This window comes from Stenella coeruleoalba (genome assembly GCF_951394435.1).
Source record: "Stenella coeruleoalba genome assembly, chromosome: 5".
In the NCBI taxonomy this organism is placed as follows: Eukaryota; Metazoa; Chordata; class Mammalia; order Artiodactyla; family Delphinidae; genus Stenella; species Stenella coeruleoalba.
The window spans coordinates 135,322,362-135,350,139 of record NC_137150.1 but is presented as its reverse complement, the minus strand read 5'-3'; the positions used below and the strand labels follow the sequence as shown (position 1 = coordinate 135,350,139).

The window sequence follows — 27,778 nt, the reverse complement described above, 5'->3', positions numbered from 1 at the left end:
AGGGAGAGCTTTGGAAGTAAGATTTCAGCTGGCATATGGCATCCCCTGCTCCAGGAGGCGAGGTTGCATGTCAAATTCCACTTCAGGAGGTATGTGCTTCTTAGACATGGCTTCCTGGCTGCTTGTGTTTGGACAGTGGGCATTGCTCACTGACATGGTTCATTAGGGCTCAGGGTGGTCTTCAAGGTCCTTCACTACCTCTTCTGCCATCTTGACTGGCCCCACTCCTTATCTTCCGGAAGACTGACTCAAAGGGCCAAACCACTGGTCAGCACAAAACTGGGTGGAAAGACCTGGATGGACTACAGGCTCCCCGAGGAGCTCTGGTCCTCTCTGCTTCTATGTCCTCACTTGGCCAGGCATAAGGGAAGGTCATCTGTGGAATGGCCGGCGGGCAGTCTCTCTAGGGACCTCCCTAGATGGCTCACCTTAGGAAAATTACCTTAATTTCCCAGGCTTCAGTTGGACTCCAGGTCTGCAGGCTCAGGAATAGTATTGGGCTGACACATTAAGAGGTGGGCTCTTCTCTCTCTAGCACAGATACACAATTATTTCACTCAAGTGAAATTATGCACTGGAGTCAATCATGAGACTCAAGTGTATAACCAGAATTCCAGTCCATTGATTTTCCACAAGAAATATAACTGCAGAGAGGCTGAAGTCTCCAGAACTCCAGAGAGGTCATGCTACCTGGGAATGAAACCACGATTGGAAAGCAGTGTGGTCGGCCAGGATTCAGAACTGGGGTGTTAGTGATACGGTTTCAATCAGAGTGAGGCATGCTGTCTGTAGCAGGTTGGATGGTGGTCCCCCAAAAGGTGCATTCCCCTGGAACCAGTGAATGTGACCTTATTTGGAAAAAGAGTCTTTGCAGATGTACTTAAATTGAGTGTCTCAAGATGAAATCATCTTGGATTCGGGTGGGCCCTCAATCCAACCATCTTATTTCCCCCAGGTTCTTGGGGATAGTAATGATAGTGAAAGACACACTTCTGTGGAAAAAATATTCTGCAAGGGCAGAAAATATCAAAGTGTATTGTTTGTTGCCGTGAGCATTTTCCTGTGAGATCTTGCCAGCTCTGACTGGTTCCATGACGTGTTTATTTTTCTAGGGCTTTAGTAGTAAAAATCAATGTGATTTTCATCCTGGTGTACCGAGTCCACTTCTTCATTAGTTATGGGAACTGGATGAAAGAAAAAGCACAGATGCAGGTTATCCGAGGTGGAGTGTAACTTTCTCTCCAAGGTCAAGACCACTCTCCTGTCTCCTCCGAAGAAGGTACTGACTCAAATGTCTTTCCTTATTAAAAGCTGAGTGTTTCTAAGAAACACATTTCATGGAGGATGGAATGCTTGTGCTGGCCCTTGGAGGATGAGTAGGAGTTTCTCTGCTGGCGATGAGGTGTGGTGAAGGTGGTCCAGGTGGGGAGAACGCACATGCAGAGGCTTGGATGGGGCTGAAACACTGGCCCCAGCAGGAGGGAAGCAGCCAGAAGGGGCAGCCAGGAAGACACACTGAGTAGTTCCAGCTGTTCTTGGTTGGTGACATAGAGCCATTGGGCAGAATTAGATTGGGGAATATCATGATCGGATTTGCATTTCTGAAAAAGCCCTTTGATGCCATGACAGAGAATGGATGGGAATGGGACAAGGCTGGAGAAGGCAAGGAGAAAGCTAGCAGCCTATGGAACTAAGTAGTATCAAAGTGGAAACTGGTGTTAAGTTGCAAGGTTTTAGAACATTCTACGTCTCAACTTATATTTCTTTTCCCATCCATCTTTCAAAGACGTTGTAAAGCACAAATGAGATAAAAGAGGCCAGGGGTGTGCAAAAGCAGCACACACTGTTAGGAGCAGCTCACTAAGAACGACGTGCTATTAGCCTGAATAGACTAGAATCACTGACCTCGGTGAGGCAGCATGAAGTAGGAGCGGGGGAGATGGATAATGATGGGAAAGGCAGTGCTCCATGGGCTGTATCATGCAGGCCTTGACTTTTCAATCTCTGCAGAAATCCATAATCCAGATGTCTCTTTGTTGAAGCCAGAACAAGCATTATACACAATTAAACCAATGGGACTTAGCAGGTATTTCTGGAAGGGGAATTAAGCCTCTATAACATGTAGTAAAACCCCAAATAGTCAGAGAACATGGTCAACAAGTGAGAAAGAAGTGGCCAGACTCTTCCTAGGGTTTAGGGCCACAGTCAGTTGTCAGGGATCTATGCTCCTAGCGCTGTGCTGGGCACATAGTAGGTGCCCATTAAATTAAAAAGAAATACACACACACACACACACACACACACACACACACACACACACACACACACACACACACACACACACACACACACACACACACACGGAGCCCACAAAGCACATCAAGGATCTCTTCATCATCTGGCAGTGTACAGTTTTCTTTTCTCTCTAATACCATGCAACTGAAATGATGCAAGCTGAGTCAAACCAATAAGCATTTGCCTTTACAAATACAAGGGACTTCTAGCCCCTATTCTCTCTGGTTGTGCCTGCTTCCATCTTTCTTTTTCCGGGTCATTTGCAAACACAAGCTGAACTCTGAGCTTGGGAACCTTTTGCCCTTTTCTTCTTTTTTTGTTAGCAGAGTTTGGGAGGTAGACTGCTGAATAAATAGAAATCCATTCTGGGCCTCAGGGCTCTTTACAAAGGTAATTCTGACCTCCAGCCACACACAGAATATTGGTAATTTGACCTCAGTTTGATTTCCACATAAGCTGTCATTTTATACACCTAAAAAAAGCAAGGGAGGACATAGATAAAGAGGATATATTTCTTGTGGCAAATGGAAACAGAATCAGTTACCAAAAACTAAACTTGCTCAAGTGATAACAAGCTATATATTTTCTTTAACTGTTACTTACAGGTGTGTATAGTGTGCTTCTATGGGGTCCGATACACAACGCATAATGACTTTTGTGTTTGGCTATAAAATTTTACCTAATGGGCTAATATTGCTTACATGCAAAAAGTAATCAGGTATTCATATACTTTATAAAGTATGTGTATTATTAATAAACAGAATAAAATATAACATTTTTCTCTGATTAAAAAGTAATCCAGGACTTCCCTGGTGACACAGTAGTTAAGAATCCACCTTCCAATGCAGGGGACACGGGTTCGAGCCCTGGTCCCGGAAGATCCCACATGCCACGGAGCAACTAAGCCCGTGAGCCACAACTACTGAGCCCGCGTGCCACAACTACTGAAGCCCACACACCTAAAGCCTGTGCTCCACAACAAAACAAGCCACCACAGTGAGAAGCCCACGCACCTCAGGGAAGAGTAACCCCTGCTCGCTGCAACTAGAGTAAGCCTGCACGCAGCAATGAAGACCCAACGCAACCAAAAATAAGTAAATAAATTTTAAAAAAAGTAAAAAAAAAAAAAAGTAATCCAAACTTATTTTAGTAAATCTGGAAAATACACAAAGGTGCAGAAAGCACCTGGTATCTATCACTCAGCTATAATTACCATTATTTGAGGCATTTCCTTTTTTCTATTTTCTATACATGTATATAATCATTGTGTGATTATATATATATATATATATATATGTTACAAATATATAATTCTGAATTTTGCTTTTTTCCCTTTAACATTGATGTACAAATAATTCCTCCATGTTATTGAATATTCTTTGACTACAGTAGGAATGGTTAAGGCTTTATTTGGTTAATTTTAGGTTATTTGATCCTTGACATGGCTAGATATTTGGTATTTTCAAGAAAATATTGCATAAAGGATCCTTTTCCCCTTTGTTTATTAAAAATAAAGGCATCTATATTTCATCTACAGGGCAAGAGATGTTTGAAGGGAATTAGGACCTATATGTTTTATATTAGGAAAAATGCAGTCAGATATCTGGCACTGCCTGTTCTGTTTCTTATTTATATTCTGTACATTGTATTTTTTTCTGGTAGACCAAAATCACAGGAGTAATTAAATTTCAATAAGAGAAGTGATTTCTCCAAATCTGGAGGGTTCATCTCAAGATGATGTTGAATGTAAATGCAATATTTTACAGAGATCAAACCATCCCTGTTACACTTGTGCCTCTGTTCCATGGCACTGGCCCCGGAACTGTAATCACTGAGGGTGCGGAGGGGTTAGGATTTTAAAGGGTAGAGTGACGTGTTCATCAGACAAGTGATCAGAGGCAGCACAGAGGCGTTGGAGTACACAGGCCAGTAGATTACTTGTTAGGGAAGGCTTGATGTCAAGGACAGAGGTGAGAGTATATGGGGAAGGACTTCTGCTTTTACGGGGTAACAGCCCCAGTTTCAACTGGCTTCATTGGCTACACCTCTGTACCAACTAGGTGAAGGGTTAATTTAAGTAGAGAGGAACCCACATTGACATATGCCTGCCCCATCTTCTAGGAGCTGAGGCTGTCCCTCTTCATAGTCAAGGAGGCATCAAGAGACCCACAGGCCAGTCGAGAGGACTCTCAACATGAAGGAGACAGAGGTCTGACCTGGAGAGTTTAGACATGGAGAGATTAGACACGTGTGCTCTTGGCTGGAATGGCCAGGGGCACTGAGCTGGATGGGGACAGTAAAGCCTGCTCCTGGCTCCACTGGACAGGTGACCCTCAGTGCTCAGAGCATGTGGACCACCCCCTACCCCCTCCAATCGAGGCCAAGGAAGAGAGTCTTCTGGCCTCACCTGGGGGCACAGGTGCCCCGTCTGCCCACTGTCTAACTCACATCAGCTCACTGTGTGTCTCAGGGGTGCCTCTCAGTTCTTGGCCAGTTAGGTTTCTGAGTTTAAGCCACTCCACTCCTGATACCATTGTCTGTATTAATTTCCTATGGCTGCTGTAACAAAGTGCCGCAAGCTGGGAGGCTTAAACAATAGAAATTTATTCTCTCCCACTTTTGGAGGCTGGAAGTCCAAGATCAAGGTATCAGCAGGGTTGGTTACTTCTGAGTGCTGTGAGGAAATCTTCCGTACCAGATCTCTCTCCTTGGCTTGTAGCTGGCTGTCTTCTCCTTGTCTCTCTTGACATCATCTTCCCTCGGAGTTTGCCTGTTTCTGTGTCCACATTTCCTCTTCTTTTATAAGGACACGGTCATACTGCATTGGGGCCCACCCTAATGACCTCATTTTAACTTGATGACCTCTGTAAAGGCCTTGTTTCCAAATAAAGTCACACTCTGAGGCACTAAGGGTTAGGACTCCACCGTATCTTTTTGGGGGGACACAATTCAACATCACAGGTCCTGCCCCTCACCTACTGGTGAGCTCAGGAGGTCCTGCTAGCCCTCAGTAAATCCTGTTTTTTGACTGAATGTATCTCTGATGTGAAGTTTGAGTTATGTGTCTTTTCTAAAATGAAAGCAGCAGAGCCCTTCAAAACACGTCCATTTTGAAGGATTAATTTGACATTGGTTCTTTACCTGGAGAACCTGTGCTGTTGGGTGTGCATTCCGTGTGGATTCAGATCAATGCAAGGAGAAAACAGAAGTCTTTTAAAAAAATGTAATAGAAGTTGATGCAGGACGCATCTGGGTTTAAGCTAGAGTTATCTGGCCACTGATTATCTCAGTGGGTCACCATCCTGGTGTGTCATGGTGACAGGAAGTGTCCTTGTGTCCAAGTCTGTGTACCAGACGCTACTGTGGAGCTCCTACCTCAGCTCCATTGATGAGCTGGCCTCAGTGGGTCCTAATGATACCATCTGTGCGCTCAACCAGTGTGGAAAACTAGCAGAGCTGCCTGGCATACCGGGGAAGAGATTAGTGTCTGAAGCCAGTCTGACTGGGTGGTAACCAACTGTGGGACCCCAGGCAGGGGACCTAAACTTTCTCTGTCTCAGTTCTTATCTGTAAAATGGGGATAGTACTAATGTTTACTATCTATATCATGGGGTTGTTAGGAGGATTAAATGAATTCCTATTTGCAGAGTGCTCAGAACTGGGTGTGACACTTAATAAGCACAATGTGCATTTGTTAGATAAAAATAATGATTGAAAGCTTATTAGATGCCAGGCACCGTATCGGACACTTTAAGTGCGGTATTTTTTTTTAAAATTAAAAACATGTTTATACATTTTAAACATTACTTTCTGTTTACGGTTACGTAATACAAAACACTGGCTGTGTTCTCTCTCACCCCTAAATCGCCCCTGCCCACCACCCTCCCCACTGGAAACCACTAGTTTGTTCTCTGTGAGTCTGCTGCGTTTTGCTACATGCACTCATTTGTTGTACTTTTTAGATTACACACATAAGCGATGTCATACAGTATTTGCCTTTCTCTGACTTGTCTCACTTCGCATCATGCCCTCCAAGTCCATCCATGTTGCTGCAAATGGCAAAATTTCGTTCTTTTTTATGGCTGAGTGGTGTTCCATTGTATACCACAACCCTCTTTATCCATTCATTCGTTAGGTGCGGTAGTATAACAATGCTAGGGGCTTGGTGGCTCTTATCCCTACTTCACAGAGTAGGAAACAGCCTCAGAGAGGTTCAGAGACTATTCAAAGTAGAAGAGAATTAAGAGGGTAGAGCCAGGCTGCAGAGACAGGTATGTCTGACCATATGCCCCAGCTCTTCACCCCTGCAATGCTGCCTGCAAATGTGGCCTGAGAAGTGGTTCCCCTTCTGTTAACAAGTGAATCAACAAGTACTCCTTGGGTGTCTACCAAGTGGTGGTAGGTACATGTCCACAGCTGGACAGAATAATGATGACATTTATAAATTAAAGACACTTGAATTCAGTTCTCATTAGTAACTTGAAGAAGGTCTGTGACATTCTTTGGAGTCACCAACGATTAGGAGCAAATCATGATGTTTGTGAATTTTATCCTGTTTAAATTTTGAATGAAGCCTCTGTAAAAGGTTTCACAGATGAGGACTTACAACTGAGTATCCTCCCTAACTTACATTATCTTATCTTATTTTTACATTATCTTACATTATCTTCTTTTCTAATACAGATCAATCCACAGGACCCCATATGTTAGAGTTTGTCCCTGATGAGTATCCATGCACACGTGTATCTGATGTGATTAGAGTTCAACCTGTTGGAAAGGGGAAGGTAGAGAACACGTGTGATCTGTCTATCTTGGACCAGTAGATGGTCTAGAAGCGGCCCACGTCAGCCTCGGGGAACCATGGATGGGCCCAGGGCATATAATCATGGGAATACACAAGTGCAAAAGTCCCGTTTTTCAGCCGACTGTACAGTTGCACAGATAGGAAAGGTGTGTTGGTGGGAAGAATGTTCCCAAAAGGTGAGGTACCATGAAATTTATTATCCAAACCAGGGCTCTTTTCAGAATAAAAGAAGGTGCTAATAATCATTATGACAGGTTAACCAGTGTAAACTGGGACTGTCCTGGGCTAACGGGGTGATGGCCACCCTGCAGCAGGCTGCGGGGCTGAGAGAGACCTGGGTGCAGCCCTGGGGGGAGGGGCAGCGTGACGGTCCCTACTAGGGGCTGCAACAAGAGCACAAGCCAGGGCTGCCTGAATGCAGGTGTCGCTGGGCTGCTGGACTGTCCCGATACGGACCTGCAAGTGCTGTCGTGAACGGAGGCACGAGAGAAAGCCTGTTTGAAAGTATCTGCCAACGTGATTAATTACTATACCTCTCTCAGTAATTTCTCTGGGTATTTTTCATTTGGAAGCACATGGTCCTTTCTTCTGACCTAGCGGTGTTGACCAGTTATCTCAGAAAATTATCATTATCAAAGATTGTGTGTGTGTGTGTGTGTGTGTGTGTGTGTGCGCGTGTGCGCACTGTGTATATGCAGCACTCGTGGGGTCAAACAGGTGTGACTCAAGCCCTATCTCAGTTCCTCCCCGGCCGGGCTCAGCCTGGTGCGGTGCTGGATTTCAAAGCCAGGTGGAAGATACCTGTTGAGAAGGAGATGGTGGCAGGGGTTCAGCTGTGACAGGTAGGAAATGTAGTGTGCTCTCCACCCTGGCTTTTCTGCAGGCAGGTACCGTGCAAGGGGTCTGCACTTACTGCAATGCAGGTCTGGAAAGAAATGTCACAGGCTGCTGGGATAGAGAAGCAGGGCTGTAAAACAGATCACAGAGGCACATCCAGGATGCCTTGTTGTAGGCTGCAGGCATTTGGGAGGGCTGCATGCAATGGGACTCTGGTGATTTGGGAAGGAAATGAAGAGGGACAAAAATATATCAAATGGCAACAGTTAAACATATTTTTTAATTAAAAATTTTTGGCCAGATTTATTCATCCTTTTAATCTAAAGGGTTGAGATTTTTCCCAAAGAAAGCCATCCTGCCTTCAGGGCACATGGCAAATGGTAAGACCCAGGTTGGTCTCATAATCTGTCTTTTTTCCAGACTCCCCCCTCCCCATCATTATGTCTTTTCCTGAAATGTGCATAACGTAGAGGGGAAGTTTATTTTCACTTACTGCATTTACAGAATAATTTTATGTTTCTTGGTCTTTGCTTTTAAAATGAATGGCATATCCTGTATTTCTTATTCACCAAAACCGCTAAGTAGGATAAGCTCTAAGTTGAGTTGCTTTTACTTATATGGTCTTACGAGATCTGGTGATTTGGACTGCCTTCGGCCCTCCCTGGAAGAAAGGTACCAACATTTCTTATGATTGCTCACAAACCTCTCTAGCGCTCGAGGTTCAGAGTACTGAACTGTTTTCCTTCTCTTACAAGGAAAAGAAATGTATGATGGAGTGATTTGCAATGTACCATTTTATATATGCAATACATTATGATATAATTGAAGATAAAATACAGCTTAGAATTTCCACATGTTGATATTTCTTAGTGATGGGAGGTATTCAGAGAGTAAACACACACACACACACATACACACACACGCACACAGAGATACCTTTCCACTCTTAGTATAGAAAAGTTTCCGTGTACAAACTATCGATAGTATCAAGGAGACCTGAATTCAGAAAGTTAGTTTTTTTTTTTTTTTTTGCGGTACGCGGGCCTCTCACCACTGTGGCCTCTCCTGTTGCGGAGCACAGGCTCCGGACGTGCAGGCTCAGCGGCCATGGCTCACGGGCCCAGCCACTCCGCGGCATGTGGGACCCTCCCAGACCGGGACACGAACCCGTGTCCTCTGCATCGGCAGGCGGACTCCCAACCACTGTGCCACCAGGGAAGCCCTGAATGTTAGTTTTATATTTTCTTTTGGTTAGTTTATGAGCCTGATGCTTGAACTGATTAAAGAATGTTATGAAATTAACTTCTAAACTTACCAGAACAAAATTTATATAAACTCACTTTAAAAGCACTATTTCTGTTCTGCTCAGCCCTCTGGGTTGGGAGAGGGAATATGGGGAAAGTGTTATAAAAATCAAAGAAAAAACCCAGCCTTTTGCAAGGATTGCAAATTTGGAATTACTGACAGAATATTCTTTTAATCCTAGAGCTTTTGGAAAATCATTTTCTTACCATGGGAAAGCAAATAATTTGGCTTTCCTTTGAGAGATGCTCTGTTTTGAATGTGGGACTTTGTTTTGTGTCTCATAAATAGAGACAGCAGAAGAAAGACATTTTCTAATGAGAGATATTTACAAATGATGGAAAATTCTGATACAAATGTGATACAAATGATGGAAAATTCTTCTTTTGTTTGTCTTGTTCTTCGTATTCCCACAAACTTAGCTCGGTGCCTAGCACGTTAGATGTTTAATAACAGTTTATTGAATAAAGTACAATTGCAGGTGGATGGCACATTGCTTCCTCTCTGTGGTCTGTATGTTGTGTTTTTCACCCGACTTGTCACTAGATGTCTCTCGGTGTCCATGCTAGATCGGCGGTAATTTGCATACGCATTAATGCGTGTAGATAACGCCTGCAGTCCGGGCTAGGGAATCCTGTTGAAAGAAGGGCTCAATTCTCCTTTTTCGCTGGGCACCAGTTTCAAGTGCTCTAGACGACTTGTGTACACAGACAAAGCTGGTGATGTTCGTGTTAAGTTGCTGGAAGAAGGAACAGAAGGGGCTATTCTCCTTTAGTCGGGATTGGAGTTCTTAGTTCTTCCCTATCCTGGAAATGTTAGGAAAATTTTAGAGTCAGCGAATTTTTAAATTAGCCAGGCACAGACTTGAGTCATTGGTGTGAACACTCCCTCCCTTTGTTCCCTCCTCTCCCCCTTCTCCCTCCCCTCCCCTTCTCCCTCCCCTCCCCTTCTCCCTCCCCTCCCCTTCTCCCTCCCTTCTCTTTCTCCCTCCCGCTTCTCCTCTCCCTCGCCTTCTCTCTTGCCCACAGGCTCCTGCACGCGCACGCCTTCTCTCTTGCCCACAGGCTCCTGCACGCGCACACACACTTTGATGGCACTTTCTGTGTCAACACACGTGTGCTAGAGCCTTGTAAGTGTTTAGGAGGAGAGTACATTTGTTGAACTGCTTATCTGTGATTATTGGGGGGCAGGATGGTCTACTGTTGAACAGACAGGACCCGCTCTACTAATGCTGCCTTGTGGTCAAACTTTGAATTATCAAAGTAACTGACATCGTTGGGCAGGTTCCCCGGACTGTCTGTAGTGTTTCCCCTGGGGGTGCAGACGCAGTCTTAGCTGGGGGATGCTGAGGCCTGGGGAGAAACAGCCCACAGGGTTGTGGTCACTGCAGCCTTCATTGTAGCCACTTTTCACATCCATGTGCTGGGCTATTGTAAAAACAGTAGAATTAAACAGTAGAGTTAAAAAAAAAAACAGTAGAATTAAAAAGGGGGAGTCTTCTGGGATAAATCCATTTCTTTGAATAATATATACTCCCCACCCCCCGATTATGGAAGTGATACATTTCCACTGTAGAAAACTTGGAAGAAACAGGAAGGTATCATGAAAATAACAATCCTTACCGTTTTAGAAACAAAATTGAAATCAGATGGTGTTTATAATTTTATATCCTCCTTTTCATATTACATTATATCAAGAACATACCCCTGTATTATTACTCTTCAAAACCCAACTTTTAACGGTCACGTATTATTCCATCTTTTGCCCATGCTCCACTTTGTTTAATGATTTTCCTATTGGTGGACACTTAGGTTGCTCCAAATTTACTTCAGAAATGATGCTGAAATAAATATTGTTATATGTACGTTTTTCACATCTCTGATTAATTCCTTAGAGTAAATATCTGTAACTGGAATTAAAGGGAGGACACATGTATTCTTGATATGAAAGCAGAATGCAAACTTTCTCAGGAAGAATTCTCCATCCTTTTCATTATGTTTTATTTGTTATATGCTGGTATTCTTTCTTGTTATAAACTCGGGGCTGGATCAGGGGATTCTGACACTAGGATTGTACCTGAAGTCTGGAAAGTGTTTCTCATGTAGCGTCTCTTCACATAAGACAAACATTAGGGCTAGGAAACCTGGATTGTTGTGCTTTGCAAATAAACTATTTTTCTCCTGGTCTTACACCGGTAGCGTGTTTTTGCTGCAAACTTAACTCTGAAGGTTTCTGTCAGAAAAGGTTGCTGTTCATAACCCTATGATATGGGCTCAGTTACCCAGCTTTCTAGGGTTGAGAGGATCTTCTGTCTCTTGGAGGGACCTGTGAGTGGTCACCTGTGAATTATTAAGGATGCCCATCACTCAAGGAAACACTTTATTCCAATCACTGTGGTGGCGGCGGCTTAACGTAGATGACAGACGCAGGGCTCGTCCTGATCTAGAATTTGGAGTCTAAAGGGCAGAGTTTTGGGGGTGGTCCTAGTAACACTCCATGTGTCTTCACCAGATAGGACACATTTTATTTTCATTTTCCAAAAAAATCCAAAATGTAGGGGTTTGAAATGTGACAATTACTATTGAGAAAAGCTCTTTTTTTAATTTTTAAAAGATTGACATTGAATTAAAAGGATATTTACTCTTTAAAGCCTTTTTTTTTTTTTTTTTTTTTTTTGTGGTACGCGGGCCTCTCACTGTTGTGGCCTCTCCCGTTGCGGAGCATAGGCTCTGGACGCGCAGGCTCAGCGGCTCCACGGCATGTGGGATCTTCCCTGACCGGGGCACGAACCTGTGTCCCCTGCATCAGCAGGCGGACTCTCAACCACTGTGCCACCAGGGAAGCCCTAAAGCCTTTTTAAAGTGAAGATAAATTCATTTCTAAAAGTCAGCTTTTGGTATACAAGAGCATCTCTTAATGTTTTTCAAATGGCATTCCTTTAAAAAACATAAATTAAATATGTATTTCCTTCCTGAAATCTGGAATGCTTCTGATTTTGGTATTTTGGGAAAAGGGCAGAAAGTGTTTTAAACCTATGTATGCACAAGTCTTTTAACATTCTTTTTCTGCTTTGGATTTCACAAATTATGGACGTTATGGCTCAGAAACAGCACAAAGAGGAAACAGGAGTTCTGTTCGCTGTTCCTTTCCTGGCCGTCCTGTTGGTATCCTGACTGTCAGATTTCCCACACTATTCAGTGTTCATTGGTGCGTCTAACTGCCTCAGATGACACAATGCCCTGGAATCTGGCCTGGCATGAGCCTCGGGCACTGTTGGACAGGGCTGGTCTGGGCAGCGTGCCCGGGGAAGTTGGCCGGCAGGGTCTTCCTCCTCCATGGTGGATTCTTCGTCACCCCCAGTCCTCTGATGCAGAGGCCTTCGTGGGATCCTGGGATGCTCGTTGCTGGATTCCTCCCAACTCCACCCTCTCTGAGCCCAAGGCTTACATACCCTTCTCCATCAAATTTCACCGTGTTCTGTTGACTCAACAATCTGCTCCTGTGTGAAAGCTGATGATGTATCGAAAATGACCTTGATGCTGTGGCAGCCTCTAAGGCCCTACCGGGCAGGCTATCACGGAACAGAAAGGCTCACAGACCACATAAGATGCTCAGATCACATGGTGTATTCAACCAATTCAAGACATGCAGTGAAAAGCAAGGAGAAATTGATGGGGTGATGAACGCACTTAGGATCCAGTGCCTGCAGGGTGGAAAGACCATCATTCCAGGATTCTGGAACCCTGGGCTACGTTCTGACTGCCTGTCCGCTGCATCAGCCTTGTCTGTCCATGGTGTGCTTACAAGGACTCGAGCTGAGGTTAAACAAGATGTTCAGTAGATGAAAGGTGCCTGTAACCAGCACATCCTTGCTCTATTGGAAAGATGTCCAGCCAGTAGCTATAGGTCCCCAATCAACCTGCTGACTGGTTGTGTTAGGCAGAATAATGGCACCCAAGGATGCCCATGTCTTAGTCCCTAGAACTGTGAATATGTAACTTTACATGGCAAAGGGACTTTGTAGATGTGATACAGGGGCTTGCGATGGGGAGGTTATCCTGGATTATCTGGTGGGTCCAATGTAATCACAAGATTCCTTTTAGGGAAGTGGGAGGCTGGGGAATCAGAGTTAGAGAAGAAGATGTGATGATAGAAGCAGAGGTCAGAGAGATAGATGTCTATTTTTTTAAAATTAATTAATTTATTTTGGGCTGTGTTGGGTCTTCGTTTCTGTGCGAGGGCTTTCTCTAGTTGCGGCGAGCGGGGGTCACTCTGCATCGCGGTGCGCGGGCCTCTCACTGTCGCGGCCTCTCTTGTTGTGGAGCACAGGCTCCAGACGCGCAGGCTCAGTAGTTGTGACTCACGGGTCCAGTTGCTCCGCGGCATCTGGGATCTTCCCGGACCGGGACACGAACCCGTGTCCCCTGCATTGGCAGGCGGACTCTCAACCACTGCGCCACCAGGGAAGCCCTAGATGTCTATTTGAAGATGCTATACTGCTGGCTTTGAAGACGAAGGAGGCGACCGTGAGCCAAGGAATGCAGGTGGCATCTAGACGTTGGAAAAGTCAAGTGTTATGGACTGAATCGTGTCCCCCATCCCAGTTAAATTCATAGATTGAAATCCTAACCATCAGTGCCTCATGGTGTGACCATGTTTGGAGATAGGGTCTTTGCAGAGGTAATTAAATTAAAGTGAGGTCGGGACTTCCCTGGTGGTTCAGTGGTTACGACTCCATGCTTCCACTGCAGGGGGTGTGGGTTCGATCCCTCGTCGGGGAGCTAAGATCCCGTGCCTCAAGGCACGGCCAAAAAAAAAAAAAAATGAGGTCACTAGGGTGGGCCCTAATCTAAAATGATTGATATGCCTATAAGAAGAGGAATATTTGGATGCATCCTATATGACTGTGCTATTTCAAGAAATACATATCTTCTGCATTATGCTATATGCTTACTCACTACCTACGGCGAACACATCAATGAATTTCACCTGCCTTGCACGAGCCACTAGCTTACTTACCATCTAAGTAATGTACCCTTTGGGTTTCAGCCACCCCGTTTATTTTTCTTGTCTTCTCTAATTGTACTGAATATTTAAAAATACAGCAAACACGTTATAGCTGCTGTATTCCCAGGGTGCTAATACATGAACAATAATTACATTTGGAAATGAAGGTCTCTGTAGACAGTGCTACCCTCACCATCATCCTGGCAATGAAATGGGGGAATTCTGTGGCACATGGAAGTTATCAGTCTCTTCTACTCTGTCTTCTTCTTCTTCCCCAGCTAATCTCTTCTTTGAGCCTCTGGCCACACTTTTAAGTGTTGTCTGTGGCTACTTTCAAACTACATTGGCAGAGTTGAACAGCTGTGACTCACACCATCTGACCCACAAAACCCAACATATTTCTTATCTTAGGAAGAAAGTTTGATGATCCCTCCTCTAGAGGCCCATGAAAGAAATATAACTATTTCAAGTTCAAACTTGAAGAAACCAAGACTCTGGAAGGTTGTTTACTTTCCTAAGGTCCCCAACCAACTGGAGATGGGCAGTGCCAGGATTCAACTTCAGAACTCAGGCTGTTTCCAACATACCATTCTGCTTTTAGGGGACCTTGTATTTAGTTTGTCTGGTCCACTTTTTCTGCCTTAGAAAGGTGATTTTTGACCTGTCTAACTGAGCTAGTCTTGTTTCTGATCTCTTTTCCAACTTGGCAAACTCACATCCAGTACATTATATTTCTGGGTTTCAGCTATCCTCTAATTTATTATGAAGCCAATAAATAGTTCTTTATTCTGGCATTTAAGGTTGTTGAAAGAACTAAGGTTGTGTCAGGTAAAGTTATGCTCTTCTGTGAAATGATACTAGTTATGTATCCAGAGTGAATCATTTAAAGAAAAAAATTTTTATGTTGAAATAACCAGATTTATAGAAGAGTTGGAAAGATAGTACAGAGATTTCCTGTATGCTCTCCACCCCATTTCCCTTAATGTCAGCATCTCATCTAACAAGGTATCTTATCCAAACTAAGACATTCACATTGGTACAGTACTGTTACTCAGACTACAGGCTTTATTCTGATCTCACTCGCTTTTCCACTAATGCCCTCCCTCTATAAAGAATCTAATCCAGGATACCACGTTACATTTGTCATTGTGTCTCCCTAATCTTCTCCAATCTCTGGCAATTTCTCAGTCTTTCCTCATCTGTCAAGACCTTGACATTTCTGAAGGAACTGGTCAAGTATTTCTTAGAATGTCCCTCAACTTGAGTTTGTCGGACGTTTTCTCATGGTGAGACCGGGGTTATGGATTTTGGGGAAGAACACCATGGAGAGGAAGTGCTTTTCTTTTTCTTTTTTTTTTTTTTTTGCGGTACGTGGACCTCTCACTGTTGTGGCCTCTCCCGTTGCGGAGCACAGGCTCTGGACGTGCAGGCTCAGCGGCCATGGCTCACGGGCCCAGCCGCTCCGCGGCATGTGGGATCCTCCCGGACCAGGGCACGAACCCGCGTCGCCTGCATCGGCAGGCGGACTCTCAACCACTGCGCCACCAGGGAAACCCGAAGTGCTTTTCTTATTGTTTCATATCAGGAAGGCATGATATCAATATGACATTACTGATGATGTGAACCACAATCACTTGGTTGGGTGAATAATTTTAAATGATTAATCAGCACTATTATGTCACGTTCATTTTGCACTCAGCACAGTGCTAGGCACTTATTGGGTAAGACAATTGAGAAATAGCATAGAAAATAACTCAGAAAAAATGGGTAAGAAAGTATTCTTTTTTTCCAGCTTCATTGAGAGATGAATTACATAAGCTGTGTAAGTTTAAGGTGTACAGCGTAATGATTGGATGTATGTATATGTGGTGAAAAAATCCACAATAAGCTTGTTCATATATCCATCACATCCATCATCTCACATAGTTACAATTCTTTTTGGTTAAAATTTTAAAAATCTGATGTCTCAACAATTTTCAGAAAGTATCCTTTATAAAATGTACAAGAAAATTATTAAGACCTCGACTAGATAAGTAGGGAAAGGATAAATAATTCACAAAGGGAAAAAGTACACATTAAGAAACACTTGAAAAAACGTTTAGCTTCATGGATAAACAGACAATAATGATCATATCCTAACATTTATTATACATATGGGACACAAACTTAAAATCTTAATTAGAAAGTTGGTGTAACCATTTTCTAGATATAGTGTGACCACAGCTATTGAAAAATGTGTAGAATAAAAAAGACCACGTCATAGAATAAATGTTAATAGTGATCGTCTTTGGATGAAGAGTTCGTGGGTGATTGTTTTTCTGTTTTTGGCTTTTCTGTATTTTTGGAAAAATGAACAGTGAGCTACATTGACCCAGAAGCAATGTGGGTTAGTGGAAGGAACACAGAAGTTAGGGTCAAACCTGGTTTGAATCCTGATTTTGCTACTTAAAGGCCTTGAGAACGTGGGTACGTCGGCACCTCAGTTACCTCATATGCCAAATCAGAATAGTGAACTAATTTTGTAGATGTTTGGGAGATAATTAAGTGATACAATAAATCACTTTGGAAGCACCTGGCACCAGTTATATTTAACATTATCTTTCTTAGAAGATGTGGCGCCTGCCCTTGGAATTTTTATAATCTCCTTAGAGAGACAAGATTAAAATACATTAATGGAACAAAGTACTGAGAGTAGTGGGACCTCACTGTAGCTATTGTAGGAGTTCAGAGCAGGTGAATAAAGGTGGGAGAAAGCCGAGGAAAGCTCTAAGAGGCAGGTGGGACTTTTGCATTCATTCAACAATGAATACATTGGATGTGTAGACACCACTGTAGTCATTTTGGATGCACATTCATCAAGATATTTATTCAGCGTCCACCACATGCCAGGTATTATTCTGGGAATCGGTGGTAGAGGGGAGAACAGAATAGACCAAAATACCTGCTTTCATGGAGCTCGTATTCTAGTGGAGGGAGCCAGATAATAAACAGGCAAAGTGTGTATACATTCGTGCTGTGGTGAAAACACAGCAGCATGTGTGTATGTGTACGTTGCAATGTTAAGTAAGGTGACTAAGGTGCTTACTGCTCACACACAAAGATGAATAAGAGATCTCCATGCCTTCTAACAGCTCACTGGGGAAGAGAGTCTCAAAAACACAATGGTTAGCAGTCAGCAGGGCAAGTGCTATTCCATAAACCCAAGAGGATGAAAGACAGACAGACAGACTTTGCCTGGGGACTTAGGGAGGTCTTCACAGAAGAGGTGATGCTTCAGCAGAACCTTGAAGTGAGGCAGCAGTTCCCGAGGCAAAGGAGAATAGGAGGGTGCCCCCAATGAAGAGAGTATGTCCAAGGGCACTGGAACGTGATCGGGTGTGGAGTCTTGCAGGACACTTGGGTGAATTGGGAGCATGGGGTAGGGAGGGTTTGAAAGGTAGATGGGGACCTGAACGTGAAAGGCTCTTCTCAATGGAGATGGAAAAGTTTGGATTTTATCCTATAGGTGAGGGAGGTTGCAGAGTTATTTAGTCAGGGATGTGCCTGAGTATTCCTGGCATTGGAAATCAGATGGGTAGTGACCTCATTAATTGAGATGCAGAAGACAGTGTCAGAGAAGGCTGAGAGGAGAAGGGAGATGAAAGTGAAAGAGGAAAGAGGGTGAGAGAAGGGAAGGTACTGAGTTCCTTGAGGGTCTGCAGGGTCTCCTGGTGGAGTGCCCAGTGCGGCCGGATGGTGATGCTGAGCTGTCAAGTCAGGAGGAAGGGTCTAGATATGAGTGCACCTCAAGGCTGTAACTGGACCCGCCTCCCTAGGGTAGTTGACTCCACCCCCTAAACCCCAATATCTTGATTAGATTAAATCAAAATCTTGAAAAAATTAAAACACGGCACCCGTTTACCCTTCTGTAATGTGGAGCCCGTGGCTTCTCTTACAGGGAAGTTAGATAAATAGGAGAATACAGTAAGTCCCCTACATACGAACAAGTTGCATTCTGAGAGCATGTTCGTTAAGTCCAATTTGTTTGTAAGTCCAACAAAGTTAGCCTAGGTACCCAACTAACACAATTGGCTGTGTAGTACTGCGCTGTAATAGATTTATAATACTTTTCACACAAATAATACATAAAAAACAAACAGAAAAAAATAAAACATTTTTAATCTTACAGTACAGTACCTTGAAAAGTACAGTGGTACAGTGCAACAGCTGGCATACTGGGGCTGGCATCGAGAGAACAGGCAAGAAGCGTTACTGCCTGGAGGAGGGAGAGGAGGTGGGAGACGGGAGAGCGGAAGGGTTGTCAGCAATAGGAGACGGAGGGCTGCAATTTCACTCTCGCCTGACGCTGGTGGCACAGGTTCTGGTTCCTTGCTGGATTCAATTCTATCTACCCTCTTGAGAAAAAAATCCAGTGATGTCTGGGTAGTAGCTCTTTTTTTCTCATCAAAGATGACATGGTAGCACTGGGTTGCGTTCTGAATGGCTGCTGCAACCTTCGTGTACCATTCTACGTTTGGGTCCTGTGCCTCAAAAACTAACAGTGCCTCCTTTTTTAAAAATTAATTAATTAGTTAATTAATTTTTGGCTACGTTGGGTCTTTGTTGCTGTGCGCGGATTTTGTGGCGAGTGGGTTTCTCATTGCGGTGGCTTCTCTTGTTGCGGAGCACGGGCTCTGGGTGCACAGGCTTCAGTAGTTGTGGCACAAAGGCTCAGTATTTGTGGCTCACAGGCTCTAGAGCTCAGACTCAGTAGTTGTGGCGCATGGGCTTAGTTGCTCCACAGCATGTGGGATCTTCCCAGACCAAGGATCAAACCCATGTCTCCTGCACTGGCAGGTGGATTCTTAACCACTGCCCCACGAGGGAAGTCCCAACAGTGCCTCCTCATCTAAAGAAAATCCCTTTGCCATTTCTTGCATCGTGAATCTCTTCAGTTCTTCAGTTACTTCTTCTTCCTCTTGTCTCTCTTCGTCCTGTCTCTAGGCCTCCAATTCCATCAGGTCTTCATTAGTAAGCTACACAAAGTAAGTACACAAAAGCACAACCGCTTGTAGAGGATGCCCACGTGTGACAGTGTACGCCAGGCACGTGAACTGACTTGCGTGATTGGACATGTGAATGCATGTTCTCATCTTTGAAAGTTTGCAACGTGAAGGTTCGTATGTAGGGGTCTTACTATATCTGTGCTCTGCCAGCTCACACTGATTATTTCCCAGCTAGGTTTTCTACTTACGGGTTTTAAAAGTATCATTACGCAAACTTTTTTTTTTTTTAGTGAAGGAAATTAAAAGTAGGTGCATAGACTCATAGAAGCCAAGGTCATCCCTTTCTCCCACTTCACAACCCTCCTTTTTTAGATGCTTGTGTTTTCTGTACATTTTCCTAGCTTTCAGAAGTAACTTTTGGCCATTTTCTTCAAGTTGCAAATCCCCAAGGCCTGAACATTTACAGTGTGTTATTCCTGGGGGCCCCCATTCCCTTTCATTCCAAGTCTGTTCTGGCTTCCTTACCTGAATTGCCTGCTGATGACATTTAGGTTTTTGTCTCAGGACCCCTGAATCCAGAAAACTGGTCAACCCTCTCCCAACAAGATTTTGACCTAAGTTATCCATTAATTGTTTTTCTTTTTCTTTTAAAAAAATTGTAAGTTTATTTGAGCAAAAATCTGTTCCAGCTGGGCAGCGCAAAACCAGAAGTGCCTAGGACTGCCCCCAACGCCTCCACCTTCAGCTCTTTTTCGTGATTCCTTTCCTTCTTGAAGGATATCTTTTGGCTGGCGTGGTCCTGAAGGGGTTGGTGTAGCCCCTCTGTCTTTCACACTCTGTGGCTGGCTCTTGTCTCTCTGTGTGCGTGTGTGCGTGTGTGTGTGTGTTTCCATGACTCTTTCTCCAGAGGCTGCTGGTTGGAGTGAGCTGGTCCAGCCTCCCACTGGGAGGAGGGCGGTTTCCTCCCCACAGGGGCAGAACTGCTGTCACTTAGTGAGGTTAACTGCCTTGTCAGATGTTGATGTTTTTGCTCCCCTTCCTGTTTCAATTGGAACGAATCACATTTGAAAATATTTCCATCCTTTTAGTGACTACCTTGAATAACACATATTTTTCATTAATATTTACCGTAACCAACATTAACCTTGCTCTTTTTCTTTTCTTTTTAAAATTAGCACAATTATTTCTATTATTATCTAGTTTCCCTCCGTCTCCAGACTTAGTTTCATTAAAATGGATTACTGCCCAGGTAAATTGAGAAATAGTCTTTTTAATTTCTGGAGACTCAGAATTCATTGGTGGACATAGAAAACAAACTTATGGTTACCAAAGGGGAAAGGGAGGAGGGATAAATTAGGAGTATGGGGTTAACAGATACACACCACTATATACAAAATAAACAACAAGGATTTGCTGTAGAGCACAGGGAACTACATTCAGTATCTTGTAATAACCTATAATGGAAAAGAATCTGAAAAAAGAATATACGTATATATGTGACTAAATCACTTTGCTGTACACCAGAAACTAACACAATATTGTAAATCAACTCTAGTTCAATTAAAAAGGAAGTTATAAAAACAATCTCCCAGTCTGGAAGGTTTCCAGACTAAATATAGAAACTTGAGACAAAAAAAGAACTTATTAGGGGAAAAATGAAAATTATGGTGGAAAAGTGTAGAGAGTTGCCTAATAGATTACTCCAAACTATTTTCAACGCACTTCCTCCTCAACTCTCCTCCTCAAAACCATGCTAATTACAGAGGGGTCTCCAACGCTGAGCTTTCAGTTAGTTCCAGTATTTTATAACAATTCTTCGAAATGGGAGAAAGTAACCAGTGTCTCCATGATATATTGAGTTTTGTAATTCCAAGAGACTATTGTCTACTAAACATCGACCTTCTCTGTCCTCCCTCGCATGCCCTTTTAATGGATTAAGGGAGAATCATTACAAAACAGTGGAATTTCAAGACAGCTGCGTTCACATGCCTGCCTTCTGAGTGGTTGGTGGCCACCTGCTGCTGAGAAGCTGTTTCAAAGGGGAACTGGACTAACTTCCCTTTTGAGCCAGAGTTGCAGCACGAAAGTGGCATCAATCAAAATTCCTCACACAGTCGCATCCTCTTTGTGAGCGCACTTCCTCAGAGACCTCTGGGCATACACTGAAGGTGTTAAGGCAGAGCCCTTTCAAACTCCAGACGTGTTTTCCAAACAAATGCCAGATTTCCTGGGGCTGATGGTTACAGTCGCCTAGTCCACAAATATAGTGCATCTAAGATCGTCTGTCTGGATAATCTTCCCTTTTCAGTGTTTATTTAAAGTGGAAGTGATGTTATCCAGACCCTGCATATGAATGAGATCATGTCATGAAGTTTCGTTCTGATGTTGTTTTCTCTCAGTCCTGCGGTGACATCAGGATCTGAACACAGATGGATGGCTTCGATGACATTTGAAGGTCCCTGCCATTTCTAACCTTCCATGATTGTTGGGAAATCACTGGGGAGAAGAGGATGTCACGTAAGGTGGCAGGTCAGCCCGTCTAGCCATTCGCAGTCATGGCAAGATACCATGGAACCATTATTAGTGTGCTCTGAAAAGCCTCTTTTGCTTTTTTCAGAAATAGATTTTAGTTTTTTAGAGAAGTTTTACTGCACAGCAAAATTGAGCAGAATGTACAGGGATGTCCCATATACCCCCTCACCTCCACATGCATGGACTCCTCTGCCATCAACATCTCCCACCAAAGTGCTACACTTGTCACAATTAATGAACCTCCACTGACACATCAAAATCACCCAAAGTCCATAGTTTACCTTACAGTTCACTCCTGGTGTTGTATATTTTATGGGTTTGGCCAAATGTTTAATGGCATGTATCCACCATTATGATGTCAAACAGAGTAGTTTTGCTGTGTGTTGTTGCTTTTAAAAATATATATATTTTGCTGTGTATAGAATGATTTCTTTAAGGTCCTACTTGAGAAGATGAATGGTTGAATTCTACTTTTCTGCTAAAATTTTGGGCAGGAGAGTGTTTTTCATGAATGTCTCATGAATTGTTAATGGATATTCTCTGACAAAAGGGTTCCATGACCGTATGAGTTTGTGAAATTCTGGAGAAAAATCTGATGGAGTCATCATTGGGTATTTATATCACTATTCTGATTCGGACATACAAATATACGATTTCTAGGTCAACTTAATTATCTAATTAAACCTAAATTTCACTTCTGAGAGAGTGACGAAGAAATGAACCATGGACGTCCTAGCAATCTATCCTCATATCTGTTTTGTTTTTTTAAAAAAATTAATTAATTTTGGGCTGTGTTGGGTCTTCGTTTCTGTGTGAGGGCTTTCTCTAGTGTGGCAAGCGGGGGCCACTCTTCATCGCTGTGCGCGGGCCTCTCTTGTTGCTCCAGACGCGCAGGCTCAGTAGTTGTGGCACACGGGCCTAGTTGCTCCGTGGCATGTGGGGTCTTCCCAGACCAGGGCTCGAACCCGTGTCCCCTGCATTAGCAGGCAGATTCTCAACCACTGCACCACCAGGGAAGCCCATCGTATCTGTTTTTAAATTAGCATTTCCTTAAGGATTTCATCCACTCATTTGTTTATTTGTTCGTTTAACAGTTATCTATTTTGTGCCTTCCCTGTGTCAATACTTAGGGACACACTGCACCTTAACAAGAGGGAGAGCGTGGCAGAGGTGGCCAGTCACTGCCCTCCTTCTTTAGTATTGTTGAGCGATCGGCAGCCCAGGATAAAGACTTTCCCGTATTCTCTTGTGTGAGGAGTGCCGCGAAACTAAGTTCTGGCCAATGGGATCTGACCTTGAGGGGCTGTGGACAGGGACTGTTATTTGGCCTCTGTGGACTGGCCTAGGTCTACACATATCAGTAACCGGCAAAATGGAAGCCATGTATTCTGAATGACAGAGGAGGAAATCAGAGATGGGACTTTGATGATATGGGCTGGCATTGCCCTCTTTAAATACTTATGATTAGACCATTATGTGAAAGAAGTAAACTTCTCTCAGTTTAAGACACTGTTACTTTGGCCGTTGTTACAGCAGCCAAATCAGTAACCCAACTAACTGATCTAGAAAGGATTTCCAGTGGTCAGGCCTTGTCGTAAGATTGGGTAGGTGAGACACCCATCTTACAGAGAGGTAAGAGACTTACAGGAGGTGAGTCAAACTGTGTCTAATGGCTGTCTCAGTTTATGTAAAAGGTCTGAATATTGAAAGGGAACATTTAGTCACTTAAACTACTCACCCCCACATGTTGAAGGAGGAAAAGACCCAAGCAACTGAAGCTCCTTTGAATGACAGTGGATACGAGGCACAGATTCTTTTCACTGTTTTAGCCAGCATTCATAGAGAAATAAGGCCAGCTTTCGGTACGGCAGCTGAATTTTCCCAGTAAGCCCAGGTGTATGGGCAGTTGACATGGATTTAGAGGTTTTAAAATAATCAACATCTATTTTCCTAATTCCTCCTATACATCTTTGTAAAACACATTCTGGTATTGCAAACTTTCTTTTATCAGCTCACTACCTCTATCCACAACATAGTGGGCATAGGGAAACACACAGTATATATTTACACGTGGGTTAGGCATAAAAGAGCTTTTTTTCTTCAACAAGGAAAAAACCCTCCTCTCTTTATTACTAAATGCGACATTTTAGATCTGAGTAGGCAGCAAGGACCTTGTGAAAATGTGCTAAGCTTCCACAGAGTTAACAAGATGTCACTTTGTGAGAGAATTTTCATAATTAATGAACCAGTTCAATTTGCTCTGCCATTTGACTTTGATTACTATGTCGTGGAGTATTCCCACGGGGACTCTTTCCAGCTGGTCTGGGGAGCTCTCATGTCTATATCCTGTGCGTGTGCGTGGATCAGAGCTGTGGCATCCAATATCTGCCTCGTTAGGTCAGGGGATAGCCGTGCAAACTCGGTGGCAATCCTGAGATCCCGCAGCAGGCCAGCACGTGACCCACACGGACAAACCCAAACCCAACAAGCGTAACATCCAAACCAAAGCTGTTTGGAAAAGGGATTGCGCCACTCACTGCCTCTTGTATGGCGTCTTAGAAGGAGAATTTATATAATTAAACTTTTATTCCTAATTCTGCCATGGATTTGGCAGACTGAATGAAATGACTTTAGCATCATCTTTAAACATCTGGTTAAACTTTGCTTCATTGCAAATGCAGTTTACGGGGATAAGTGTTTTGTATGACAAGATGAATCGATCGGTTTCCAATCAGTGCAATTTTCTGTTAGAAACCACTGTAGGTATCTCAAAGAAGGAATCTGATACAGGCGTATCTTGGAGATATTGTGGGTTTGGTTCCAGACCACTGCAATAAAGTGAATATTGCAATAAAGTGAGTCACACGAATTTTTTGGTTTCCCAGCGCATATATAAAAGGTATGTTTACATTATTTTGTAGTGTTTTAGGTTTGCAATAGCATTATACCCCCCAAAACAATGTATACACCTTAATTAAAAAATACTTTGTTGCTAAAAAATGCTAACCATCGTCTGAGCCTTCAGTGAGTCATAATAGTAACATCGAAGATCACTGATCACAGAGCACCATCACAAATATAATAGTAATGGGAAAATTTGAAATATTGCAAGAATTGCCAAAATGTGACACAAAGACATGGAGTGAGCAAATGCTGTTGGAAAAGTGGCACCGATAGACTTGCCCAGCACGTGGTTGCCATGAACCTCCAACTTGTAAAGCATGCAATATTTGCAAAGTGCAATAAAATGAGGTGTGCTTCCTACAGAGAATATGCAGTACATGATTTGAGAGGGATGAAGGAGGAAAAATGAGGAGGCAGGGTTACCTAAAGATTAGTAACTGCGGGAAGCCACTATCCCCTTAGGCTTTTTAAAAGAAATTAATTAATTAATTATTTTTATCGGAGTATAGTTGCTTTACAATGTTGTGTTAGTTTCTGCTGTACAACGAAGTGAATCAGCTATACATACACATATATCCCCTCCCTCTTGGAACTCCCTCCCACCCCCCCATCCCACCCACCTAGGTCATCACAGAGCACCGAGCTGAGCTCCCTGTGCTATATAGCAGGTTCCCTCTAGCTAGCTGTTTTACACATGGTAGTGCATTAGGCTTGAAGAAGCCACAAGGAACATGGTGGGACTCTCAGCTTTGGTTTACTTGGCCACGAAACTGTTGTTGCTAAAACTGAGCTGACTTAGCAGAAACCCAGAAGCCACAGCACTGCCTTTAATGCTCCCGCCGCCGTTGCCAGAAGCACCGCAAGAAGGTGGAAAAATAGCATCTCCCTTCCACTCACCTTCCGGTTTGCTGCTGGTGCCTCCCATTGGTAGAACCCAACAGGGGCCTGGTTGGCCAGGGAACCTGGGAAATGTGGTTTTCAGGCTTTCTGCCCCAAGGCCAGATGGGAGAATAAAGAAGGGAGAGAGTGGAGCTGAGGGACAAAAGACTAGTCAGCACCCATTTCCAAGGACATATCCTACCTAAATTTAAAGTAGATGCACACTACTTGATTAAATTAATGAATGAGATACATTTTGTTACTAGTTATCACTTCTTTAGACCCGTCTCTGTGGAATCATACAACGTTATAATCTAGCATATACATACAACCCTGAAGTTGTATAGATGCTAATGGATAATATATTTAAAAGGTTCATGTTAATGTTTATTCAGACTAATTATCCAATTGGCTTTATTGGTAAGAAACAAGACCAAAACAATCATTTACATCCTAGGTCTTGGCCATACTAATCCTATCTTTCTACAATAACAAAAAAGGATCAAATTTAAACAGAAAAGGTAGAGAAGGAATGAGATGAAACATCTTCCACTTTGGATAAGAACCCAGGTGGCCCCTCACCTGCGCAGTTATCCTCCCAAAGGCATCCCCAGCGCAACAATACCTTGGAGAGATGTGAAATGCTCAAGGACTTATTGCTTCTCGGTGGATATCTGGTGGTCAAAGCAAGTCAAGGACATGGACACTTGAGGGAACAGACGTAAAACCTTTGCCCCACTTTGTGGCCCAGCAGTGTTTAATATCCCTATTAACAAAAAGAAAAAAAAGCCTCCTGGTCTTAGTGGCATTGTATAAACAGGACTGGATAATTTTCTTTTACTGAATTCATTCCTATCTCTTCATGTGGGCCTGAGAAGTGTGTCTGGAGGGCATTTTCCTTCTTGGTTGGAGGTGACTTGACAGACTAGCAATTACTGTCATTACAAGCCCAGTTGTATAGCTGGAAGATCTAGGCGGCTGCTAACTCTGGAGCAGCCCTGGACGAGTGGGAGCAGTTGAGACCACACTGAGAAGCCAGGGAACTATAGACAAGTAATCTGCAGGGGGAAGAGGCCCCTTTGATCTTTGCACCAGACAGCAATTTCAGCAGAAGCAGAGTCGACTTGGTATTTTTTTACTGCAGGGGAATAGGCAAGACTGACTTGTATGTGTAGGGGTTGCCAAGAGGAAGTAAAAATAAAGTAAAGCTTTAGCTTACCTGCATCTTAAGCTGTGCAAAGAAAAAAGGTTCACATTTTTGTTAAATAGAAATGGTCTAAATATTTAATAAAGGCAAATCATTTGTTATTTAATGCTTTTAATCACGTGGCCAGTTTCAGCTCATGTAAGATCGGATGCTTGCTGGTAATGGCTATTTTCTTTTTGATCCTTGGGGTGGGCTCCAAAAATTCAATTACTTTTGCTAAGTTCAGTACAGTGCTTACCCTCAGATTTCCCTGGAAGCATCTGCTGTCAGGCTCCAGGGAGACAACGGATTTGTACGTGTGCCTTTGGAAATGCTTCTGGTTTATCGTTATGCCGATTTGAAATATCATAAAGGCTGTTTATGTAGAGACTGGTCCAAGGAAGGAAGTGGATCTGGATGACGGGCATCTGCTCATGTCCTTTGTCTTGGTTACAAGACAGGCATCTCATCACAAGCCATTCTGACTTGGTTAGGAGCAGCAGACGCCTTGGTGCCTTTGGAAAAGTTAACGGAAGCTACCAGAAGGCCTGTCTGTGAGTCTTCTTGGTTAAGCACCTAATTCAGCTCATCAGAATTTACTTTCAGAATCACAGTCAATTCTTGAGCTAAATAAGTTATGGACCCTCTAATTGGATGGGATGTGGGGTGTTTATGATAGCCACTGAAATTGGATTTTTCAGCATGTACCAAAGGGCTATCAATCAATAAATAAAGAGGGAATGAACAAAATAAATTCTCTGCTTATGGCCATTGATTTCCCGGTAGAATTCCCCTTTTTCTAGTGTCTCCAGGAAATGTCTCCCTTGCTTGTGTGTGTGTCTGCCAGGCCTGCCGGTTCTTGGTCAGCTACGGGAGAGGTTGTGTTCAGAAGCACACACCATGTGACATGTCAGGCAGATCAAAGCAGGGATTTCAGGGCTGACTACAAGGGGAAATGGTTAGTGATTAATAAAAGGATGTGGAATTGGTCATGTTGACTGAAAGAGCCCAGAACCTTGGCGAAAGTCTCCCAGAGGCTGCCAAGAT

General features: G+C 43.4%; 1 protein-coding gene across 14 annotated transcripts in view; it reads left to right on the top strand.

The window, feature by feature from the left end:
• The window catches only part of SETD4 (SET domain containing 4), a gene marked incomplete at its 3' end in the record, with an annotated part of 281,370 nt that overhangs the window by 114,439 nt on the left and 139,153 nt on the right, over positions 1-27,778 (top strand). For 8 of the 14 annotated variants that reach the window (XM_079921362.1, XM_079921365.1, XM_079921359.1 and 5 more), the window contains one exon: positions 1,113-1,279. The exons of 3 other annotated variants lie outside the window; for them this stretch is intronic. Of the gene's footprint in view, positions 1-1,112; positions 1,280-3,089; positions 3,495-21,629; positions 21,760-27,778 lie in introns of those variants that run through there. 3 more of the 14 variants (XM_079921373.1, XM_079921358.1, XM_079921368.1) reach the window with 2 other exon arrangements.